The sequence below is a fragment of the Odocoileus virginianus genome, chromosome 22 (assembly GCF_023699985.2).
Source record: "Odocoileus virginianus isolate 20LAN1187 ecotype Illinois chromosome 22, Ovbor_1.2, whole genome shotgun sequence".
Classification (NCBI taxonomy): Eukaryota; Metazoa; Chordata; class Mammalia; order Artiodactyla; family Cervidae; genus Odocoileus; species Odocoileus virginianus.
This window is the reverse complement of record NC_069695.1, coordinates 13940920-13961326: the sequence shown is the minus strand read 5'-3', so window position 1 is coordinate 13961326 and position 20407 is coordinate 13940920. Positions and strand designations below refer to the sequence as shown.

Sequence of the window (20407 nt, the reverse complement as noted above, 5' to 3'; positions counted from 1 at the left end):
CTCCAGCTGCTCTCCCATAAACAGGGGAAATGCGTAGACTAAGGTCACATCTACGAGTCTTTCTGGATCCAGCTTTTGGAGACCCTCTGAGATTCTGGGTGCTTTGGTTTTGGCAGAGAAGGGAGAACAGTCCTCCAGCAGGTAAGGAGACATGGGGCAGGGGGCCATGGGCGCCAATAAAGTGCACACGCAGAGAAAAATGCAGACAGCCAAGAACTCCCCCTGAGTGCCCAGTGACCCACCGTCTCCTGGGCTGGACACCGCCTGCAGCTGGCACCGCTCCTGCTTACAGAGGCGATTGTCTTTCAAAAGCAGGGAAAACAAGCATCCTCTTTTCCCTGCTCTGTCAGGGGAGCTCCACACCACCCTGAACACTGCCCCATCTCTAGCAGTTTAGGAGGGGCAAAAGATCCATTCCCAGCCATCTTCTTCTCGAGACAGCTCTTGGGCTGGTGCACAGGACAGGGAGCTCACAGCGAGCTGAGTCAGGGCGGGCGTCAGGTTTCCTGTGAGCTCTTGGCAAACCTCTGGAGAGGGTGATCTTGTGCTTCCGTGTCCTCTCACCGAGCCCCCAGGCCACGTGTCCCTGCTTTCCACACTCCTGTGCCTGTCGGGGGGGCCCCGGACCACCAACGTGCCCCAGGGGCGGCACAGCAAACTTCACTCTGCGAAGACGCCCTGAGACCCAGCTGACACTCTCATTTCACTGGCTGAAGGGATGGTCCCTTATGAAATTCCTTGGGGGATGATCTCATTAAGCCTTGTTATGGGTCACTTCTATTTTAGGGAGAATAAATTTGCTGGAATCTTTCTATGGGCAGCTGGTTAATTGAAACCTGAGGTAGGGGTTGGGGGAGGGGTGGGCACAGGTGAGGTGGTAGAGAAAACTTGAAAAGCTGGGGAGTGGGGAGCGGGGAGCTGGTTGGAAGAAGGAGGCGGTGAGGGGGTACATATGAGGGGAGCCTATAAGAAGGAAGCCACAGGCTGAGGAGGGGGAGGGAACACGAAACAAGCGTCCACTGCAGGCTGATCCGCTTAGATAGCCTCCTAGCTGCCGCGTGGGCCTCTGTGCTCAACCCTGCCAGACATGTGAGTCCAGACCAGCACTGACGTGATAAGGGCCTAGGCCAGGATGCGGCAACAGAGATGGAAAAGAAGGAGATATGAGAGAACTTGGAAACAAATTTGATATAGGGATGGAGGAGAGGAAAGAAGCCGAGATGACCTTGAAAGATGCTTGCAGGATGGGGAGAGGTGTCAGAGTACAAGCCCAGCAGAAGCCTAGATCAATGCCAAGTTCAGGGCTGTATTGTTTGAAGAATCCCTCTTCACCCACTTATGGAAAAAAACACTTCCTGTCTCCAGTCTTCTGGCTCTTCAAGCATTCATGCCTGCAGGCAGCTAATGCGAACGGAGTACCTGCTGACGGTGGCACCCACGCTGAGCACTGGGCAATGCAAATGTAAACAAACACACGTTTTAGGCCAAGTCACTTGAGTCCATTCAGAGCAGTTAGCTCAGGATCTCTTTTACTTCAATTTCCTTTTCAAACAGTTGTGCTGATCTTCAGCATAGGTCCTGCAGAGAAGTGGGTATAAAGATGGTAGAAAATCTTGAGCTAGGGACTGTAAAGTCAAATGAATCACAAGTGGTCACAGGTGACTGCTAATTAATTGCATGACCCTTGGCTGGACTGCAATCAGGCCTGGGTTCTTTCATCTGTAAAAGGAATGAGTATGGTTAGGTGATTTCTGAAAACTCTCCTACTTTTTTTTCATGTTATTTTTTAACTAAAATTTTTTTATTTTTTAATATAAAAAATTTATTTATTTGAATTTTTAAAATTTTGACTGCACTCGGTCTTTGCTGTGGCACACAGGATTCTCTAGTTGCAGCGCTTGGGTTTAGTTGCCCCATGGCATGTGGGATCTGAGCTCCCGGATCAGGGACTGAACTCATCGTGTCTTCAGCATTGGAAGGTAGATTATCAACCACTGGAACACCAGGGAAGTCCCTCATGATTTGATTTTGATGTGACAGTGTTACGAAAAGTTTGGTTTCTACATAAATGTGAGGTAGTGCTTTATTTCAGAAAATGATAATAATGTGAGCACCCACAGAGGGATGTGGGTGTGATGTGGGGAATCCCATGGATGGAGGAGCTGGGCGGGCTGGAGTCCATGGGGTCGCAAAGAGTAGCACATGAATTAGTGACTAAACAACAACAATAAAGTTAAATTGGTGTCCTTAGAGGAGGAGATTAGGACACAGACAATACAGACGGAGGGGTGACCACGTGAAGACAGCAGGGAGGAGGCTGGCTGTAAGTTCCAGAAGAAACTGAACCAGCTGACACCTTGGTCTTGGAATTTAGACTCTAGAACTATGAGGAAACATATGTCTGCTGTATACAAGTAATACTTGTAATACCAGTCACCAGGCTGTGGTACTTCAGTCCTAGTGAATTAATAAATACTCTGTAGGGCCTGCCCGCTTGCAAAGGGACTGTATTCTGGGCTGCTCACCAGGCGGTAAATCCACTACTTGGGGGAAGGTCTGAGGTTATCGAGTCTGTCTGCAGCTGGGTGAATACCGTCTACAGTGGCCGTGAAGGCTGTGTGGCCTGCACATTTTACTGTGTCCTCCTGTCTAGCTTTTATTTATCATAAAGTTGACATTTAAATGTTCACCTCTTTTCTGTGTCTTATTTTTCAATTGGTTCCAAACTTTTTATTTGAGGAGAGGAAGAGAGGGCTATTGCACCTCTACCCCTATCCTAGCAAGAAAAAGGAAAGGAAAAACCATCTCAGCCCATCTTACAAATAAGTCTTCCTCGGGGACTGTTCTTTTTTCTAAACTCCTCTTTTGCTGTTGCCCTCATCATTCCCAAATGAGCACTCTGACCCCAAGCCCACTCATTCCCAGAATGGCTTGGTTCTTTTTGACATCTGCCTAGAAGACTTAACTCATCTTCTTGATGCTGCAAATTCTCTTCATTCTCAGAGTCTTGGCTCAGAAGTCTTCTTCAGCTGAGTCCTCCCTGGGCACAGGCCATGTTTGCAGCTTCCTGGTCTCAGCGCCCATGACTCTGGGTGCACACTCGCTTTATGTTGTCACAAGTCCTAAAGTTAGGTGACCTCATGTCTGTCTTCCCCACCAGGTCAGGATAGGCCGAGTTCTGAACCTGGAAGAGCTCTGGGTCTGTGTCCCCAGGGATGGCACGGTGCTTAACTCCAAAGCAGGTCCATAAGGTGCTGAAGAATGAAAGAGTGGCAGGATGATGTTTTGACATATTGATTTATGTTTCTTATAGTACTCCAACTTACTCTGCCGTTTCAAGTAGACTGTCAGGTTGGTAATTTCTTGTTTCCTTGATTTGGGTTTGGTGCAAGGCAGAAGGAGGTTGAGGTCAATGATTCTTCTTGTCCTTTAAAAAAAAAAATCTAAACTCAATGGATTTCATGTACATTGTAAGGGGAAGGGACAAGGTAAGAAGAGGAGACGGCCTTTGAGAGAGAAGAAACCATGAGGGCCTGGAAGGTAAAAGAGGTGTGAGTAACATTATCCTTGTACAGATGTCCATGATGGAAGTGGCCTGCCCACCTTCGTGGGGTGGGAGGCCTTTGGGGGTCCAGTGTTGGCAAAAATTTCTCTCCATGCATCACAGGGAAACAGACCTCAGCTGCTGTCCACCACTGTGCTTTGGTAAACAAGAGATCGATGTGCATGAGAGAATAGGCCCCATACTAATTTTCCAGGCACTTGGGCGTCCTGAGTATGGAAGGAAAATGAAGCTTCAGCAATGACTGACATGGACTTTCCTGCCAGGTGGGGGCTTTACAGTAGAAATTAAATTGGTTTATAGACCATAAGGAAAGTGAGTTGAATACAGATGGCCAACATGCACATGAAAAGATGCTCAACATTGCTAATTATTAGAGAAATGCTAATCAAAACTACCGTGAGATACCACCTCATCCTTCTCAGAACTGCCGTTATCAAAGAGTCTACAAATAATAAATGCTGGGGACAATGTGGAGAAAAGGGAACCTTCCTACACTGTGGGTGGGAATGCGAGTTGGCACAGTTACTATGGAAAACACCACAGAGGTTCCTCAAAAAACTAAAAACAGAGTTGTCCTATGATTTAGTAATCCCAATTTTGGGAATCTATCTAGACAAAACTGTAATTCAAAAAGATACATGCACCCCTATGTTCATAACCCTTTGAGTGCACCCCTATGCACTATTCATAATAGCCAAGACAAGGAAACAATCTAAATGTCCATCAACAACAACACGAAAGGATAAAGAAGATGTGGTACATGTATACAGTGGAATGCTATTCAGCCATAAAAAAGAATAATGCCATTTGCAGCAGCGTGGATGGACTTGGAGATTATTAACTAAGTGAAATCAGAAATAGAAAGATAAATACCATATAACATCACTTATATGTGGAATTTAAAATGATGCAAATGAACCTGTGTAGGAAACAGCAACAGACTCACAGACGCAGAGAACAGACTTGGGCTTGCCAAGGGGGCGGAACAGTGGGAGGGGGTGGATTGAGAGGTCAGGGTAAGCAGACACAAACTATTATATACAGAATGGATAAACAACAAGGCCCACGTGTATGTGGTGCAGGGAACTATATTCAATATCTTGTGATAAACCATAACAGAAAAGAATTTAAAAAACACGTATAACTGAATCATTTTGCTGCACAGCAGAAATTAGTACAACATTACAAATCAAGTATCTGTTAATTTTTTTAAAAGGCTGAAAAAAGATGTGAGTTGGGGATCTAGATTATAATCCACTAGAAGTAGATTCAATGAATTCCCCAACCAGGGATTGAACTCTAGCCTCAGCAATGAAAGCCTGGGATCCTAACCACTAGGCCATTGGGAACTTCCAGGAAATTTTGCTAAGGCCTGATCTGGTCCAGAATTTACTTCTTCATCCCTTCACCTGTTGCCCGGAATGTGGCTGTTTGGGGGTGAGCTGGTGTGGAGTGCACTCACAGTAGCCGGGGGCAGCCCAGAAAGGAGACTCCTTCAGTCAATGGATGTTTCCTGCCAGGGACTAAAGGCCCCAGGGGGGAGCATTCTCCTAGGGAACAGAGTGAGGACCAGGACGCTGAGACACATAGATCTCTCTCCACACTGAGTCACCTCCAGCCCAGTTCACTCTCCTCCCATCTCCTCTTTAGCCTAATGCCCTCCTCTCCCTCTATGCGGAGACCGGGCTCCCCAGGGATAGTCCATGGATGGAATCTCTAACGCCTCACTGGTGGTCAACCTGGGACACACCACCTGCTAGAGGGAGGCTAGGGAGGAGAACGTACTTTGAGGGGAGGACAGAGGGGGAGACAGGGAGAGGAAGGGGAGCAGTGAGCGTGAAAGTGGAAAGTGAAAGTGAAAGTGCTAGTCGCTCAGTCGTGTCCGACTCTTCTTGACCCATGGACAGGAGACAGCCAGACTCATCAGTCCATGGGAATCTCCAGGCAAGAATACTGGAGTGGGCTGCCATTTCCTTCTCCAGAGGATCTTCCCAATTCAGGGATCGAACCCAGGTCTCCAGCACTGCAGGCAGATTCTTTACCATCTGAGTGGGAACGGGGCACAGGGAGAGGAAGGAGAGTGGTGGGCTTGGGTTCCCCTCAAACAGAGTCCAGGACAAGAGCTTGTGCACAGGCTGTGGACTTGGGGAAGTTCCCCAGGAACAGAAGGGAGTAGCTTTGAAGAGCAGCTCAAGGAAGCAGGGAGGGCCAGCCCAGGGTGCATTACCCAGTGGGTCTCCAAAGAGGCCTCGGAGCATGGTCCTGCTGGCGTCCACTAAGGAGCCCTGCAGAGAAGGCTTCAGACTTCTCTGCCTGCAAGGAGGCAGCCAGATATTTATCCCCCAGCTCCGGCCACTGCTGGCTGAGGGTCACCCTGAGGGGTAGTAATAATTCCTTCTCTCCTTCAGCTTATCCAGGGTCCTCCAAGTCCTGGGAGGGAAGCCCTGGGACAGGGGACATCAGGCAGCTGAGTGACGATGCAGACTAAGAAGACGTGAGCTGGGGCATATGCAAGAGAGGAGGGTGAAGATAGAGAAAAGGACACAGAGAAGAAGACAAAAAGGGTGGTGATGGGGAGGCAAGGCAGGGCAGACAGGAGCCGTCCCCGTTTGGAGGGAGTCAGAAGGAAGCAGGTGTTCCCAGGTGGCGGTAGTGGTGAAGAACCGTCTGACAACGCAGGAGACAGAAGAAAAGTGGGTTTGCGCGGCTCTGTGGGCTTGACCCAGGTTGGGAGAGGCTGGCCGGCTGCCCAGAGCCTGTCCTCTCCCTCCTCGGCCCTGCCACCGAGAAGCTTCCTGCAGCAGGATAACTGCAGGACCCCCGGCCTCCCCACCCCTCCTTCCTCCCTGACGCGGAGAGGTTCCTGATCTAGGTGGCGGGGCCGGGTGGCATGCTTGGGCCCTGGGCCCTACCTCTCCACATCACCCGCCAATGTGGCCTCTTCCCGGCTCAGACAGTTCACCACGAAGACCCCTACACATGCCCACGTGCCAAAACCCTGTGGGTGCCCAGGCCCCCTCCTCAACTCCCAGCACCGCCCCCCTGCCACCCTGCTGGCCTCCTGGCCCAGCTTCCGCTGTGGCTGACGCCAAGGGCCAGCATCCAGCTGTGTGCCAGCGCCCCTCCGTCACTGCTGTTTTGTCTTTAGCTCAAGGAAAGAGTCACTGTGCCATTCATTGCAGCTGTCCCACCCCCCTCCCCCTGGCCTGGAAGGGCCCCACTCTCCCTCGGGGGCTGGGGGACACATGCTTAGTGCCCGTCCCTCTGTGCTGGCCGGGACCAGGTGGGGGACGAGAGACTGGGCAGTGCGATCTTTCGGTGCCAAACCCAGCGCCGGGGGGCGGGGGGTGCCCCGTGATGCCCCGTGATGCCCCGGGATTCGGGGCAGGCAGGGTGAGGGCTGGACTGGGCAAAGGCCAGTGATCCGGGCAGGGGTGTGGCCTGCGGGGACATTTGGGGCAGGAACCCCACTGCTGTGAGCCTTTGGTGCCAACACAACTGCCGACCTCAGCATGTGGGTCAGTCGGCCACGCACACAGACACCCACTCATCACACTCATGGCGAGCCCAGGCACAGCCCACAGCAGGCACCTCCAGGGAGGGTCGCAGCCCCTGCACCTGGCCTCCAGGGCTTCTGGTGAACCACCAGGTGAGGTGAGCCGTTGACCAAAGTGGCCAAAACCCCGGGGCTTCCAGAAGCTCCCTGGACAGCATGCCCTCCCCCGTCCTCTGGACACTGTGGGCGCTAACTGGGTGCCCCTCAGGCTTCCATGCTCCAGTCCTGTGGGGGTGGCGATGGGGACAGGCCCCCAGGAACAGTTCATGTCTCAGGATTCTCTCAGCTGGGAAGGAGCCAGGCAGCAGAGCGCGGCCCCTCCTTCCTGGGGGGCGGATGTTTCTGGAGCCTCTAGGCCACAGAGCCCACTGGCAGTGGCGGGTGGGGGTGGGGCCGCCCCACGAGACCACCCTGGGGTGGGGGTGCTCCCACCCCGCCTGGCATCTGCACCCATGTTGATTGTGAGACGGGACCGCTGCTGGGGGTGGGGTCACCGAGGTGGGACCAGAGGCCGGCGGGTGCCGGTCTGGGCTGCGGGGGGCGATGCGTGTCTATGTTTATGTCTAGCCGATGTGGAGCCCAATGCCCAGGCCCTGTGCCCCTCCGCGATGTTCACGTGTGAGTGTGTGTGAGTGAACACGCGAGCCTGCTGTGTCCACACGGAGGAGGTGCTAGTCCCGGTGCCCCCGCCACCCCGCACTCCCATGCCCCACACAGCTGTCTCCCAGAAACAAGCAGTCCATCCACCCACCTCATCCACCCCCGCACACCCCACTGTGGCGATCACTGTACAATGTTTTTTATTCACAAAGCCATGTTCCTCTCCCCTTCAGCCTTCGCCTTGGGATCGGTAGCTTATTTGTTTGGCTTCTTGGAGGCACCTCTGTGTGTTTGTCCTCAGGGGGTCTCACGGATGTCTTTCAAAGAATGGTTATTTTTTATGATTTGTCATGGAATTTGTTCTGATAATCATTCTTTATTATGTGGCAAAAAAAAAAAAAAGAAACACAGGTTTGATCCCTGGGTCCAAAAGATCTCCTGGAGAAGGAAATGGCTACCCACTCTAGTATTCTTGCCTGGAGAATCCCAAGGACAGAGGAGCCTGGCAGGTTAAAGTCCATGGGGTTGCAAAGAGTTGGACATGACTGAGCGACTTAGCACAAAAGGGAGCAGAGGCAGGAGTGAGGCTGGGGCAGAGGCAGCCGTCAGCAGGGGAGTGGGCGCTGGCTGGGTGAGTCCTAGGTGTCAATCTCCTCCTCCCCCAGACTCCGGCAGGCCCTCAGGCAGGGACTGTACATCCTCTACCCTTGCAGCCACAGGCAGTCTCTTCTGTGCTTCCCAGGTAGATAAGCTGTCTCTAGGTGTTCCTGGCTTTTACGCCACAATGTCAATTCAGGGTTTGGCTGAGAAAACACATTTCTACCAAAGGGCAGTTGAAAGCACGTGATTATACCAACGGATGTGATTTGCCAGCCTGGAAGCAAGCTTCCTGCAGTCCTTGTGGCAATGGGAAATCCAGTTTGGGTGATTTGGGGAGAGAGGCTCTTGAAACTTTTGAAGTTTAAAGAGCCTGTAACGTTCCATATTTGTATTCCACCTACACTTCAGACCCAGTCTCATCCCACCATCGAGTGGGTCTTCTCCCACACAGCATCAATCTTTTCTTCTCTGAGTTATCATAGCACTGATAACCAATAGCACCAACTCACTTCTCAGCTCTCCTCCTGTTGTTCTCTCTGGGATATTTTTGTCTTCTCGGGTTGTAAATTCTAGAGCTTCTTGGTATTTCCCAGGTTCCTGGTACACCAGGAATGCAAAACAGTTGGCATTAGGCCTTGGTGAGATCACAGATGACTCTGTGTAAGACTGGCTCTCCTAGGTTGTCAGAACATCGTGATTTGAGAATGCTGAAAAACCTGGTGAACTAAAAATATCTTCCTCTCCCCAACTGACCTGCCCTGCTGTCTGAAATGCCTTCCTTTTATGTCACTTCCTGACAGCTTCTAGGGAAGTGTTTATTTTTGTTGGACAAAGGATTCCATCACCTCGGAGGGGTAATCTGCTAGTCACTCTAGCAAGAATTAGGTTCCTTAATTAATTTTTTTAGAACGAAGAGTAGAAACCTTAGAGACTGAGTCCTAGACCAGGAAGTCTTAGTTGTCAGGAGGTGGGGGAGTGAGACAAGGAGGGCTAAAGTCCTAAGGCCTTGAGTGGTAGGCGGTAAAGGCACCACTGACTGGGTTGGAGGGTGGGGTGGGGAGGGGCGGTCCTGGGCATAGTGGGTAAACACGTGTTTTTAAAAAAACACGCAGCAAAGACAAACTGTTTGCCTTCTGTAAGGCCACCTGCATAGTGGAGGTAACTTGTTCAGGAGTCACTGTGTTGTCCATTAGTTCCCTGAGGGCAGGGATGGCCAGCATACATCGCTCTGTCTCATTTGAGGTACAAGCTGAGTGTTTTCTTGGAGGACAAGAATGGAGCCGGCTTGGCACACACTCTCCAACTTTGCAAACATCCTGGACTTGGGGTGAGCCTGTATTCACTCAGGGCGGCCTCCCCGTCACTTCAGAAAGCGACCTTGAGATGACCCCTGCAGAGCTGGCCTTTGGCCTGTCTACTGACTATAGGCCTCATGGCAGGAATCACAGGCAGAATTAAAAAGCAGGAACAGGGGCTTCTCTGGTGGTCCAGTGGTTAAGAATCTGCCTTGAGATGCAAGGGACACCGGTTTGATCCCTGGTCCGGGAAGATCCCACATGCCATGGGGCAACTGATCTCCTGTGCCACAGCAACTAAGGAAGCCCTTGAGCCCTAGAGCCTGTGCTCTGCAAAGAGGAGCCATGGCAGTGAGAAGCCTGCTCATAGCAGCTGGAGAAAGCCCACGCACAGCAATGAAGACCCAGCACAGCCAAAAATAATAAATAAATAATGTTTTTAAAAAGCCAGAACAGTTCCACTAAGTGCTTTAAGAAACAAATGTCTCCAAAGAGTATAATTAGTAAACCTATACTAGTTTCGTGCAAAATAAGAGGCGATCTCTAAGCCTCCTTCCTGGGCTGGTGGCTACTCATGGTTCCCACTGAATCAGTTACTCAAAGAGGAGGGGAGGCTTGTATCCTGTGTTCTTGGGGAATTGCCCACCTGGCTGGTGGGGGACCCTTCCAGCCTGCTGCCTCCTACACAGGTTCTGTAAATCTCTGCTTTGTCTTTCTCCAAGGGAGCCCCATCCTGTTTTCCCAAAGCCTGGTGTTTTGCACTGACTCCTCAAGAGAGGAGTCACATGAGATACTCTGCTTCATTTAATTTTAGATTATTGTTGCTGCTGTCAGCCTACTGAAGTACTTTAATGAATGCCTGTATTGTTCTCAGGCCCCAAGCCTTTTTCAAATGATCAGCACATTATAAAACACAATAATGAGCCTAATTCCCTATCCTCAATACACACACACACACACACACACACACACACACACAATGACATTGCTAAGTCCCCCAGATACACACAGTAGTGAAGAGTCTGGGATTTGGAGGCTATAGAGCAAAGTCTGGTCCTGACTCTCCTGTTTAGTGCTGGTGACCTTGGATAAGTTGTTCACTCATTCATTCATTCAGAGCAAACATTCACTGGGACTTTCCTGGTGGTCCAGTGACTAAGACTCTGTTCTGCCAGTACAGGGGGCCTGAGTTCGATCCCTGGTCAAGGAACTAGATCTTGCATGCCACCACAAGGAGTTTGAGTTCCGCAGCTAAAAATATCACATTCGCCAACCTAAAGACCCTGCACACTGCAACTAAGGCTTGCTGCTGCTGCTGCTACTGCTGCTGCTAAGTCACGTCAGTTGTGTCGGACTCTGTGTGACCCCATAGACGGCAGCCCACCAGGCTCTTCTGTCCACGGGATTCTCCAGGCAAGAACACTGGAGTGGGTCGCCATGTCCTTCTCTCAACTAAGGCTTGGTGCAGCCAAATAAACAGATTTAAATGAAAAAAAAAAAAAAAAAGAACAATCATTATTCAGAATCTCCTTGTATCAGTTGGATATTTAATCTCTGCAAACTGTTAACACCCACCTCACACTACCCTTGAGGACCACCTGGAGAAGCTAAAGAAGTCATACTTAGGAAGTGGTCAAGGTAAGCTCTAAACAAGAGAACATTGTTGGAATTAATCAGTAAAAAGATAAAAACAGAACTGGAGGGTGATGAGGTCCCAAACCACAACACCTGATCCATCACTAGTATGAGAAACACACCTATTTCGCTGTCTGGTGGTACCTGTGCTTTCAGAGCCCGGCCTTCCCTCAAGCCAGACCTGATTCACCCAGGGCAGCTTTCTCTTCATCTCTGTCCTTGGAAGTCCTGCTCTTTCTCCAAGCCCTTGGTCAAAATCTTCCTCTTCCTCGAGGAATTAATTTTTTCTCCCTCACATCCTTCCTCTGCCTCTGTGAATTTTTTTCTGGATGGAGCCCTGCTATGCACTGTCTTGAGGGAGGTAACGTGTTCTCTTCCAGGAATCCTGGCTCTGCCCATTTAGCTCCTGTGGTCTTGGTCAGGAGTCTTGGCGCACTTCTTCTCTGGGCCTCTCCTGTGAAACCTCCCTCCCCTTGCTGACTTGTTCAGTTGCTCAGTCGTGTCTGACTCCTTGTGACACGCCAGGCTTCCCTATCCTTCACCATTTTCCAGATTTTTCTCAAACTCATGTCCATTGAGTCAGTGATGCCATCCAACCATCTTGTCCTCTGTCGTCCCCTTCTCCTCCCGCCTTCAATCTTTCCCAGCATCAGGGTCTTTTCCAATGAGTCAGTCTTTGCATCAGGTGGCCAAAGGATTGGAGTTTCGGCTTCAGCATCAGTCCTTCCAATGAACATTCAGTACTGATCTCCTTTAGGATGGACCGGTTGGATCTCCTTGCAGTCCAAGGGACTCTCAAGAGTGTTCTCCAACACCGCAGTCCAGAAGCATCAGTTCTTCGGTGCTCAGCCTTCTTTATGGTCCAGCTCTCACAGTGGCTCAAATGGTAAAGAATCTGCCTGCGATGCAGGAGACCCGGGTTCAGTCCCTGGGTCGGGAAGATCCCCTGGGGAAGGGAATGGCTACCCACTCCAGTATTCTTGTCTGGAGAATTCCATGGACAGAGGAGCCTGGCGGGCTACAGCCCATGGGGTCGCAAAGAGTAGAACGTGACTGGCTAACACTTGCTGACTGTGGTGAGGATTAAAGCAACACCACGCCTAGGGCCTCGGTGTGCCTTGGGCTTAGTAACAGGACTCTGAAGGATGTCTGCTGAACGAGACTGAATGGCAGGCATGCTCTGCTGGGCTCTCCTAAGACTCACAGCTGACCTGCTGCTTACCACATGCAAATGAGGAAACTCCGGGCCCTCCCCATCCAGGAATGCTGCCTGCACTGTCACCAGGAGAGAGGAATTCCTCAGAGGCACTCCTTTCTGTTTCCATACAACCGGGACAGGCAAGCATTGAACTTGCTTCCAGAGGCTTGGGTGTTGACAGCATCAGCGGCCCATGAAGAGGGAGATGCCATCACAGGGAAGGGAGGTGAGGGATCTGAAGAGAGATTTGGCCTAGGACTGGTCTTGCTTAATGTCATGTTTATTTGAAACCAAATATAACATATTTATTTCAAGTCAAAGCTTAGGATCCTGTGTGGTTTCTTTTCTGACACCAGTTCTCCAACAACAACTGGGTGTCCAACCATTCAGTTCAGTTCTGACACTAACTGCCCAGAATCAGTGCAGGTCCTACAGGCTCAGGGCTCAGCCCCACGAGACTGTCCCACTTCTGATGTCAGCTGCAAGCAGCGACTCTGGGCTTATGAGACTCACACTTATGTTCTGCAGATTATAACAAATTCAGGAGTTCTGTGGTTCCTCCTTGCGTGCGTGCAAGTCACTTCAGTCGTGTCTGACTTTTTTTGACCCTATGGACTGTAGCCTGTCAGGTTCCTTTGACCATGAGGTTCTCCAGGCAAGAAGACTGGAGTGAGTTGCCATACCCTCCTTCAGGAGATCTTCCTGACCCAAGGATGGAATCTGCATCTCTTACATCTCCTGCCTTGGCAGGCAGGTTCTTTACCACTAGCACCACCTTGGAAGCCCGGTTCCTCCTTACCTTTGATAATTCGCTAGAATGACTCACAGAACTCAGGAAAGCATTTTCCTTACTGTTGCTGGTTTATTACCAAGGATACAAATCAGGGACAGCACATGGATGAGGGTCGTGGGGCTGGGGCTGGCACAGAGCTTCCATGCTCCATAGGAGAGAGCATCCCAGCATCTGGGCGTGTTCACCAACCTGCAGCTCTCTCCACCCCATCAGGTGGGGGTTATCCAGGTTTCATTATGTAGGCATTGTTAATGAAACTATTAGCCTTGGGTGACTGAACTCAACCTTCTTCCTGTAAGTGGCAGTGGGGCTGAAATTTCCAACCCTCTCTTTCCTCAAGGGATAGTTCCTCTGAGAACCTGCCCCTCATCCAGAAGCTACCCTAGGGGTCCATCAAGAATCACTTGCTTTGTAAATCAACTATACTTCAATTAAAAAAAAAAAAAGAATCACTTCCTTAGCATGAACTTGGGCTTCTTACAAATAACAAAAGGTCCTCCTATCACCCAGGAAATTCCAAGCATTTTATGAGCTCTGTGCCAGAGACCTGGGACAAAGAGCAAATATAAATTTTTTAATTACACCCAGAGTCCCCTGATGTTGTTCCCATTTAAAGGCTGCAGTTTTTGGAGCTGCAGGGGAGAAGGTGGAGGACTGGAGATGCTCTCCTCAAAGCCAGTGTTACCCAGAGGCTTTTACAAGTCTTCCTGTTCACTCTGTCTTTGGAATGAGTCTTATCCGCCACCCACAGGGAAGGCCCATGGGGCTCCAGGTCCTTCTGTTACTGAGTCCAAGCTCGCTCTGCTCGCCTCACAGAGGCCAATGAATCCAAGAGATGAGGTGCTGAGACAAGGAAGAGACTTTAATCGGGGAGTCGGCAGACCAAAAAGACGGCAGGCTAGCGCCTCAAAATAACCATCTTATTGGGGTCTGGATGCCTGGTTCTTTTATAGATCAGAGAGAAAGAAGCAATTAGGAACTCAAGTCAAAAGGCAGAATAGGGAGGGTGATGCAGTAAGGAAGTAAACTGAAAGGGCCTTCAGTCTTTCAAAACATCTCCAAGGGAATGTCCAGCCTTCAGAAGGGGTGTGTTAATCTCTTCTATTCACAGGTGGGCAGGGACAAACTATCCCTCCCAGAACTGAACAAAGGTACTTCAGTCTACAGTCAAGCAGAGGGACAGGGTCCTCCAGGCCAACCATTGAGTACGATTATAATAATAAAAGCAAGTCAAACAGTTTCCAACATGGAGTCAGAAGTAGCTTCCTCCCGCAACACTCCCTTTCTTTTCTAAAGCTTTCCTTTTTTTCTCTCCAGCGGCTGGCAGTTCGACTTTCTCCCTCCCTCCCTCAGCTTTCCTGCCCCACCTGCCATGGACAGTCTGGGGTCCATGTTCTCCTTCCTCTCCAAGTGGGCCGGGAGGATCCGTTTTCTGCTGGCCTTGACCTGAACACCCCCCAGAAGTCTGGTGAGAACTTCGGACACGGCTTCCCCACGAGTGTTTAAAAAAACAAAGCCCTGGCTCTTTCCACTCACATTAAGCCTCTGACTTACTACCTTCAGGCCTCCCACTTTCACTGTCCAGCCATGGGCAGCCAGGCCCTCAAGTTGTCATCCTTCAGACAGCCCGGGGACTTTTCCTCCTCTTGTCCCCTTGCCCCCAAAGGTCAGCTTCTCTGCACAGCTGTCCTTCAGTCACAGACATTTATTTCCGTGTTCTGACTGCCAGGCCCTGAGCTGGACACCGAGGCGGCTTGAGCGCTGCCCTCCAGGCGCTGAGCCCTCCTCTTTCTCAACAGCTGTCTGCAAGCCCACCGCCGTCCTCCCAGCTTCTCACCCACTCGGCATCTGGCGCCACTTTCTTGTTTTGACATCTTTTCAGTTTTCTGTGTCTCCCCAGCTTAGGTGCTTAGATGTCTCCATCTACACCCATCCACCTATGGAGTGTGTCCACCGCAGAGCAGGACAACTCAGTCCAACCCCCTCGGAACTCTCTGATGTGTCAGACGGATGAGAAAGAAGACACACGACAGGAGCAAAGGAGGGCAGATGTTACGAACGGAAAAGCAGCTGTGGTGATGGGAGGTGGGTGCTAGTACTGATCAGGCATCAGGGGAAATCCTCACCCTTCCCACCCCAGAGGTCCCACAGGGTCAGGTGCTGTTACACAGACCTGTTCTTTTTTTATTGTCGTATGGTCTTGAGAGTCCCTTGGACTGCAAGGAGATCCAACCAGTCCATCCTAAAGGAAATCAGTCCTGAATATTCATTGGAAGGACTGATGCTTAAGCTGAAACTCCAATCCTTGGGCCACCTGATGCAAAGAACTCACTCATTGGAAAGGATCCTGATGCTGGGAAAGATTGAAGGCGGGAGGAGAAGGGGACGACAGAGGATAAGATGGTTGGATGACATCACCGACTCAATGGACATGAGTTTGAGTAAACTCTGGGAGTTGGTGATGGACCGGGAGGCCTGGCATGCTGCAGTCCATGGGGTTGCAAAGAGTTGGACATGACTGAGCGACTGGACTGAACTGAACTGAGTTGATGGCATATGGGATCTTAGTTCCCCGGCCAGGGATGGGGCCTATGACCCCTGCAGTGCGAGCGCATAGTCTTACCTACTAGACAACTGGGGAATTCCCAGGGCTATTCTTTTATTTAAAGAGAGGAACTTCCCTGGTGGTCCAGTGGTTAAGAATCTGCCTGCCAATGCAGGGGATGCAGGTTCGATCCTTGGTCCAGGAGGATACCACATGGTGCAGGGTAACTAAACCCATGCATCCAGAGCCCCGTTCTCTGCAACAAGAGAAGCCACGGGCAGCGCAGAGAAGAGGAGCCTCTGCTCACGGCAACTAGAGAAAAGCCCAGGTGTCGTTAGTGAAGACCCACCGCAGCCAAAAATAAATATCATTTTTTTTAAAGAGAAGTTAACACATACTTGTTGAAAAACTTAAAAAACTGTCCTTTGCACTTCTTTCCACTTTTTAACAGACTTACGGACTTTCCATATAGAAGGGGTGTCACCTGATTGGAAAGAGGGACTTAACCCAAGAGAGAGGAGCCGCCATCACCCACCCTGGAGGAGCAGAGCGGGGTGGTGGTGGGGCGACTCCACCTTCATGGCATCCTTTCACCTTGTTCCGTTTTGGTTCCACGTGAACTTGTTGCTCTGGAAATATGAGTCCCTCGAGATGGCAACCGCACCATACTTGACCTGTCTGAGTCTGTACTCGTAGGAGGCGCTGGCCTGGAGTGTCGCCAGCTGAACACCAGCCTTGCTGCGAGTGTTCTCTCTGAGCCGAGAGCTGTGCTGAGAGCTTTACCTAAACTCATCTCACCCTCACCCCTCACGAGAAGCTGTTTGATGGGCGAGGACGCTGAGTCTCAAGGAGGTTACAGAACTGCCCGGAGGTCACGCTGCTCAAGGGAGGCAGACCTGATCCACACCCAGATCTGTCCAGACCCCAGAGCTCTCAGTCCTGTAGCCCAAGTCCCCTTCCACAGCTCAGCCTGCTTCCAGATGGCCTTCCAATATGGGGACATGACTTTAATTCTGTGGGATAACGCTGTGAGGCAGAACAGGGGATGTTAAGTCTGGACACGGTGACCTGAATGAAATGAGGAGGCCACCACAGTGAAGACGGTCCACATCAGCCCTCCCTGCACTCAGCTGTCCACTGCCTCACGGCAGGTGCAGGGGGATTGCAGCGGAGGCTGCGTATGCCTGCGGGGGTGGAAAGATGCGGGTGGTTACACGAGGGAGGGGGAGCCCAGAGCTGAAGGTTCCAGTCCTCGGATCCCCCATTTCCCTCATCTAGCCAGTGGTTCTAACAATAGTGTCCACCTCACAGGGGCAAATTTTGGAAGTAACCTGCTCAGTCAGGACAGACTTCAGGCAAAGCAAGGCCGGCCACATCCTGATGCCACGGCTCAGGCCACGGTTTCTAATAGGCACCTGCTGTCAGCCCAGCCCCAGGTCCAGCGATGAATCAGGTGCAAGCAATGAAGCTGGAGATGACTCAAGGCTGGGCCTCCAGGGTTGATGACAGACTGAGCAGAACTACTGCAGTAACTCCACAGAGAGGGCAAGGAGCGGACATGTTGGTAGGACAGTATCTGTGAGCAAAGGAATCTTGGGAGAAATTCCCTACAGAGGCAACAGGATGTGGTTTAGACTGGGCTGGTTTTATGGAGATGAGGTTTCAGGAGCTTGGAGGGCTGAGTATATTATGTGCAGGAGATTCCAGGAGGCAATTCCAAGACAAGTAGGATCAGCTGCCCAGCACTTCCTGCTCCTACAGAAGGGGAAGAAGACAGCCAGTGCCCTATTTAGGGATCTAAATATGGCAGTAGTAGTCAAAGTTGCTCAGTTGTGTCTGATTTTTTGTGACCCCAAGGACTATACAGTCCATGGAATTCTCCAGGCCAGAATATTGGAAGGGGTAGCCGTTCCCTTCTCCAGGGGATCTTCCCCACCCAGGGATTGAACCCAGGTCTTCTGCATTGCAGGTGGACTCTTTACCAGCTGAGCCACAAGGGGAGCCCAAGAATACTGGAGAGTGGGTAGCCTATCCCTTCTCTAGGGGGTCTTCCCGATCCAGGAATCGAACCAGGGTCTCCTGCATTGCAGGTGGACTCTTTACCAGCTGAGCTACTAGGGAAGCTCGGCAGTAATAGGGATATTAGTAATTAAGATATCAAACTCCCCACACTCCAAAAATAAGCAGTCCACTCACTCTAGGGAATTGACTTGTTGGTATCAAACAGAAGGAGCCAAATCAGTACCTTAGAAGTCAGGGTCCTACTTCAGCATCTCTGCAGCACTGATGAGATAAGATTGTGGAGAGGCTGTTTTAAAACTGAATGTAGTGCTCACTTTGGCAGCACGTACACTAAAATTGGAAGGATACAGAGATTAGCATGGCCCCTGCACAAGGATGACATGCAAATTCGAGAAGTGTTCCTTAGTTTTTAGTGGGGAAAAAAAAAGGAAAACTGAATATATTTGTCCATATTCATTCATTCATTTCAGACCAATAGCTGTCAATTTAGCAGTTAGTCCTTTTCTCTTTTTCTCCTGAAAGAGCCTGGGCTCTCGTCACTACCCCAAAACTTCTCAAGTTCCTTGAGGACTAAGGAAGCAGGGAAATAAATGAATGAAATAACACACATAAACAACATGTTTATCTGGCACTGCGTATGTTCTCATTGAATTTCAAGCAGGCACGTGGTGGTAGCAGTTGAGAATGCAGGCTCTGGAGCTGGGCTGTCTGCATCAGGCCACCTTTTGATGAGCGACCTTGGGCAGGTCACTATCACTGTCTGGCTCCACTTCTGACATCTGGGGCCAAGAATACCACCAAACCCATGGAGTTCTTGTGAGAAATTAGATGAATGAATCCATTTAGAAGCATCGTACAGTACCTTGCACATAACAGGCATTCAGAGAAGTTAGCTATTATTATGAAATTATTTTATCAATTTACTCATTAAGGAATGGAAAATTGCCATGCCTGTAGGCAGGACGCAGAAATGAGTGAACTGGGGGAGCTGGAGGGCCTGATCTAAAGGGGAGACTGACGTTAAGGGAAGCATGGAATCGGCACTGTGATTTTCAGAATGTCCTCCAGTGGAATGTCACTCCAACTCCCAGCACAGCTCCTGAAAAGGTAAATACCTTTGACATTTTCTCCTCAAGCCCTTATGTATTCATTTATTTCTCAAAACCCTGCTTTTAGGGAGAGCGAAGCGTTGGCCAGATCTTAAATTGTGAGGTTTGTTCTTTCTTTCTTAAGCCCACCTTACCTTTCTTTCAGGTCTCGCGTCCAGTACGTTTCTCCCTCGATCCCAGACCTCAGCGAAGGGCGTTGAAAGCTCAGGTCGCTAGTGCAAATCCGGAGTGACTGCAAAGGTGGGATTTGGGGCGTCTGCATAGCGCGTCGGGGGCGAAGCGGGGTCTCCCTGGGGGAGTCTTGACTCACCAGCAGGTGGCGGTCTGTCTGCAAGGCGTGCAAGGTTCATCCAGAAAACTTGAACAGAATGTTGATGCCACTGCATGACAGAGGCACAGCCAAGTCTCCCCGAGCAGAGCCGTGGGCATCCGCGAAAAGGTGGGGGAGAGAACGGAGCGGACTTCCTTGCCGGCGTGACTCAAGGATTCAAACGCCAAGAGCTTCCTTCGGTAAACGCTTCAGGAGGGGTGAGTCCTGAGCAGCGCACAGAAAAGGGAGCGCCGACTTTCTCTTAGGGCATTGTCCGTGGCTTGTATTGACTGGCTTCCCGACCCCCACCCCGGGGCCAGACATTTCTTATATGGGAACTGCCTGAGCGGATACAGGGAGCGTGGGAAAACCCGGGAGGCCGATGCCCGCGCGCCGGACGAGCTGCAGTGGGAGGAGCGTGGGGTCCGTCCCGCCAGATGGCGCTGTCTGGCTTCCTTTCGGCCTCCCGCGCTCGTCCCTAGAGGTTCCCCCGTCGCAGCGGCCGCTCTAGCCGGGCGGACTCAGGGCTCTGTGGTTCCGGGCGGAAGTGAGGCGCCGAGCGGAACGGCCTCTGGTGACATTTTCTCCGGGCGGCGCGGACGAGTGAAGGGACTTGGTGGAGGAGGCTGCGGAGGCGGCGGGGTTCGCTTTGGCCTCCCCTCCACCGCGGTTGGGGTCTTGACCGCAACCCTCTACCCGTCGCTGGAGCTTGCGCTGAGGAGAGAAGGCGACGGTGGGGCCGTCGCGTTCCGAGTCGCCGCGGCCCGGAGGGACCCGGCCAGGGGGGGGCTCGGTGCGTGCCCCGACGGGGCGCGCGCGGAGCGGGCGACGAGGTGCGGGGCCGCTGAGCAACGCAGGTGAGGCGCGAAGTGGCAGGGCCGCGGCCCGGCTCCGGATCGAGCCGTGGGACCCGGGCTGCTTGCCGGGGAAGCGGGGGGTCAGGTTCAGTGGGACGGGGTGCGGGCCGCAGGCGAGGTTTCTGCGGCGTTTCGGGCGCCAGGGTCGTGACGGGCAGGGCTGTCGGGTACCGGGTCTTCGAGCCCGGAACCCAGCGGGAGGCGCGGCCCGGGCGGCGGCCGCCTGGAGGGGCGAAAACAGCTCGACCCCTGGCTCACCATCTAGCCGGTGACCCTCGCGTCCTCCGGGCCCGGCGGACTCGGCGGGCCGAACCTTTCTCCC

The 20407-nt window shown here is 51.6% G+C and overlaps 2 protein-coding genes and 1 non-coding gene across 5 annotated transcripts in view; 2 read left to right on the top strand and 1 right to left on the bottom strand.

The window, feature by feature from the left end:
• ATP5F1A (ATP synthase F1 subunit alpha) overlaps positions 1–19146 on the bottom strand; it is a 66656-nt gene extending 47510 nt beyond the window's left edge. Inside the window, exon 1 of the mRNA XM_020870963.2 lies at positions 19053–19146. The gene's annotated coding sequence lies outside the window, so the exon portion shown is untranslated. The remainder of the gene's footprint in view (positions 1–19052) is intronic.
• LOC139030488 (U6 spliceosomal RNA) lies at positions 18116–18219 on the top strand. The gene has a single exon (XR_011482853.1). It is a non-coding gene; the product is annotated as a U6 spliceosomal RNA (small nuclear RNA).
• Positions 19147–19281: 135 nt separating the features above from the next.
• Positions 19282–20407, top strand: part of ARK2N (arkadia (RNF111) N-terminal like PKA signaling regulator 2N) — an 86432-nt gene continuing 85306 nt past the window's right edge. Inside the window, exon 1 of one of the 3 annotated variants that reach the window (XM_070452629.1) lies at positions 19282–19446. The gene's annotated coding sequence lies outside the window, so the exon portion shown is untranslated. Of the gene's footprint in view, positions 19447–19770; positions 20086–20407 lie in introns of those variants that run through there. The other 2 variants (XM_020870964.2, XM_020870966.2) reach the window with 2 other exon arrangements.